Source organism: Mobula hypostoma, chromosome 21, assembly GCF_963921235.1.
Source record: "Mobula hypostoma chromosome 21, sMobHyp1.1, whole genome shotgun sequence".
Classification (NCBI taxonomy): Eukaryota; Metazoa; Chordata; class Chondrichthyes; order Myliobatiformes; family Myliobatidae; genus Mobula; species Mobula hypostoma.
The window spans coordinates 40631012-40635733 of NC_086117.1; the positions used below are offsets into that span (position 1 = coordinate 40631012).

The following is a 4722-nucleotide window of genomic DNA, read 5'->3' on the forward strand; positions in this document are numbered from 1 at the left end:
ACGCAACCATCGTAGCTCTTCTGGGAACACTGATACTGCCTGGGCATCAGCTGATGCCAATTCTCCCGTGAGCTTTACGTTCTTGAGGCTGTAGCGCTTTACATCGCTAGCCAGCCATCCCTTACTAGCCTTAAACTCCTTCCTCTCGTTCACAACACAAGTAGCGAACGAATGAGATGCGAAGCTCAAACGAGTACTGGAGAGAGACTGAGGATCTGTGAAATGGCGGGAGGCTACAGCAGGGTATGTCTACACATCACTTCATTCGCATGGATTCAGCATAGTGCTCGGCGCTCAGCAACTTCAAGTTTTGCTTTTTGGAATTTTCTGGAATTTTTTTTTCGAGTATTTTTGAGCCGCAGTTGGTTGGATCCGCGGATGCGGAACCCGCGGATACGAAGGGCTGAATGTATTGGTTTACCATGAATTAGGAACACATTTGAATCCTTATTCTGGCAACCTCCTTAAAGAGTATCTAGCTTTGGCCCTTGAAGATCTCTGTGGCTCCTCTGGTGATTTAGCATTCCTTTCAGCAAAGCTTCATGAACATTTGCTGTCCCAAACAACCCCCGGTGCTGCCGATTGTAAGTTAGCAGCACTCTCCATTAACTAGAGGAGTGCAGGTGATGTTGTGCAAGAGTTTTCAGTAAACACTGTTATTTATTGACTGACAATCTTGAATAGTCCAACCTTAGAACTTTTTTTTAAACAGAAGCTTGAAGGAGACACGTAGAAATGAAAACTGCAGACACTGTCTGGAGTAACAAACAATCTGCTTGAGGGACTCTGCGGGTTAAGCATCATCTTTGGGAGTAAAGGAATTGTGTATGTTTGAGGTCAAAATCCAGTTCCTTCCCCCATATGGATGCTGCTCAACCCTGCTGAGCTTGTCCAGCAGATAGTTTGTTGGAGACACACGACACTGAAAGCGAAAAAAAATTGCTTAAACAGATTCTGAGGCCAAAGGCCTGAATTTTATGCCGCACTCTTCACAATTTAAGAGTACATTGCAGCCAATGTGTCTGGAAATGAAATCATCTTTGCAACGAAGGAGAGCCATGGCAACAAACATGGCTGTAAGGAGAGCCATGGCAACAACCTCCTGAAAACAGTAGCAAATAACAACGACCAGCGGATTGGAATATTTGTCATGTTGGTGAGGGACGTATGTTAAAAATATGAACAGATGACTTAGGAACAGTAAACCCTGTTCTGATCTGATCGTTAGCCAGGAAATCAAGAACTGTTTGTTTTCTTTTTCATAGAATCTTTCAAGCCCACTGCAGAGACTGACCTTCTGTTTAGTCTCTCTTCCGAGAAGTGGCATTGCTGACAGCGCAGCTGTCCATCAGTAACCCATGGCAGTATTTTGGTACTCGCCACTTTGAAATGGTATGATCCCACAAACAGGTGGTTCAGAGTGCTACAGCTGAGCCAAGGCTCATGCAATATATCCATTGGCAAAAAAAACCCCACAAGAAATGGGAACAGTTTTGCCCCTCAGGCCTGCTTGTTTGTTCAATAGGGTCACCTCTGATCCGACAGTCCTCACATCACTTTCTTGGCTTTTCCACACAATCCTTGATTCCTATAACGATTGGAAATCTATCTCAGCACCAAATCTTCCATGCCCCACAGCATTCTGCACTTACCTTATCTAATGGCCTAAAAATCCTATAGAATCGGTGTGAACACAAGAGATTCTGCAGATACTGGAAATCCAGAGCAACACACACAAAATGATGAAGGAACTCAGCAGGTCAGGCAGCATCTATGATTAGTCAACACTTCAGACCGAGACCCTTCATCGGGACTGGAAAGGATGGGGGAAGAAGCATTCTATAAGATCTGAGTAAGAAATGCAAAGTGTCAACACAGAGCAGTAATGAAGGAGACTGAGAATGTCCGAGCTCCTGCCTCTCCAAGGGGGCGTTAGAGCCGCACTCCATCTGACATTATGTTGAAGAGCAGTAGAGGTTTGTCTGGAGTCTTTATCTCAACCTCCTCTTAAACATTACAAATTTATCTGGTCAGTATCACCTTCTTGATATACTCAAAATGGCTGCATTTTTGATGATGCAGCACTCTCTACACTTCAGCTGCACTGTAGATTGTCTGCTGAGGAGTACCCTGAGACTGAGGGAGGTTTCTTAGGAATTTTCAGACTCAGAATCCGTCAAATTTATTGTCATATGCGCAAGTAAATTGTCTGCGCAGGTGCGACGAAAAACGTAGCACAGGCACATAGCTTTGTATAGGCAGCATTCATAAGAAAAAAAACAGAAATTAAACATGAAGTTCATATCTTTGCAAACAGCCATACAGGCCTGAAAACGCCCGATCTCAACTGATCTCAGAAGCTAAGCAGGCTCAGGCCCGATTAGTACTTGGATGGGAGATCACCTGGGAATACCAGGTGCTTTTTGTCTGACTTCTGATTTAAGATGTCGCTGGTCTGGCACAGCGACTACTTGCCGGTAGCAAACAAAACTACTAGCTACTTTACTTTCTCAGAGACAATTCTCCATCAACAGCCTATAACTTTCCTTTCAGAGTTGAGCTTTTGGAACGCCTAGGGGTCCTAGCATTTTTGCAGTGTGAACAGAAGTCTTGAAGGTGCAGGGTAATTGCGGTGTGGCGTGTACAGGCCGGATCAAGGAGGAGGGGCTTAGGCTTGAGAGCGGGGAATGACCCAATGCTTTGCCATTGCTAGAGCAGTCTTGGAGACAATTTGATCCAGCAGAATCCAGGCAAGGCAGAGTCGAGGCAGCAGGGCCCAGTCTCAGAGCCCAAGAGTGAGGAAAGACCAAAGGTTTGATCAAATTAAACACCAGCCCGAATTAGAAAGGTCAGGTATAGGCCAAATTGAGGAGGTGGGGCCGGGGCCCGAGAGCGTATCAATGCGGCAGGGTTCAGGTCCGAGAACGAGGAATGACATGAGGTTTGGATGAGTTAAGCACTGAGCCAGGTCGAAACGGTGAGGGACAGGCCGGTTCAGCTTGCTGCTCCTCAAGGTTTAGCTGTCTCTGTCCTGAACCGAGGCCGTGGCCTACAACTAATGGGCTTCTGAATTGGCTGCTGTGATGACTATTTTTGTGGCTGTGGACTCACTTTTGTGAATTTCAGTTCTGAATGTCAGTTACTTACTTTTATTGTTTGCACAATTTGTTGTTTTCCTGCACTTTGGGTCTTTGACAGTCTTTTTTGATGGGTTCTGTTGGGTTTCTTTGCTTTGTGCCTACCTGTAAGGAGATGAATCTCAAAGTTGTATATAGTGTACATTGATAATGAATATACTTTATATCATTTGTCTTTTCTTCTGCACGCAAGAGACTGCAGTTGATGGAATCTGGAACAAAACAAAATCTCCTGGAGGAACTCAGAGGGTCAGGCAGCATTTATGGAGGCAAAGTGAAAGGTGCCATTTTGAAAGAGGACCCTGCATCAGGACAGAGGAGAATGGGGAGATAGCCAGTTTAAAGATTGTGTCTGTTCAGGCACAAGTTGGAACTGCTCAGCAAAGTAAATCAGGAAGTGTTAAAGTAATTAGGCAGATAACAACTGTTTAATAGGCCTGCCGATCACCTGTTGGTGAAATTGTCATTCAGTTTATTGCAGGATCATTAGACACTGTTCAAATCTTTATTTACAGTGGATAATGCAGCCAGCAGCAACACTCACGCATTGTCATGTGCAGCAGGGATCATGGGAAGTCAGTTTCCTTTGCCATGACTCTGGGTTCAGGAACACTCAATTTACACAGGCACAAGACTCAGAAACAATTTGGCTCAGTGGCTGCAAGTTTGCCTCCAGGTGTCTTTTGCTGCCTCTACCTCAACCTCTGAAAATAATTCACTTGTTTTAGACCTTCCTTAAAACTCACGCCTTTGCCAGAGCCATCAGACACCTCTTTGGCTCATCTGCCATTAATGTTTGATGAGCCCCATGTGCAATCTATTGAACTCAGAATTGTAGAACAGCTACAGCAAAGGAGGCAGCAATTTGGATGTCCACACCAGCTGCCTGACAGAGTAATATTTTGTTTCCGTCCCGTGGCCCCTTCTCCATAACCTTGCAAATTTTTCTTCACCAATTCCTTTTTGAAAGAGACAATGAAACCAGCCTGCACCACATCTGCAAGCAGCTCATTCCTCATTTTGCTGTTAATTTTTTTCTTTATTATATACAGTATCTGAGACCTCAGGTTCTTAATTTCACCACCAATCTGTAGTCCCTTTGGGTCTCCAAAGCATTTACTCAGGCAATCACAGACCTCTTTACGCAAGGGCTTTTCATCACATTAATCACTTTGTTAAAAAATTAGTGTTCTTGGAAGATGTGTTTCACGTAGTGTGATGGTGCCTCTACAATTCAATACCTCAAGGAAAATTACTAAGGTTTAACATAAGATACTCAGAGCTGGGAGAAAAAGGAGATTGCAGATTTTGATTTTGACTTACTGAGCAATAGACACAAATTGGGATATTTCTTCTTTCTAAAGCAGCATTTCATTTAAGGGGTTTCATTGTCCACTTGTGGAGAACTTACTATCTGAGTAGTCTTGTGGGAGCTTTCAACAGCAGAAGGGTCTTCACGTAACTTCTCATTTGAAAGATGATGCCTCCAGCAGTCCTTCTTCACGTTAGAGCCTCACCTCTAAATAACGTGCTCAAGTCTCTGCAGTGGGACTTGAAACCACAGTCATCTCACTGAGACAGCTAG

General features: G+C 44.2%; 1 pseudogene; it reads left to right on the forward strand.

The window, feature by feature from the left end:
• The first annotated feature begins 2309 nt into the window (after positions 1-2309).
• On the forward strand, positions 2310-2428 carry LOC134360114 (5S ribosomal RNA; annotated as a pseudogene).
• The last annotated feature ends 2294 nt before the right edge of the window (positions 2429-4722 follow it).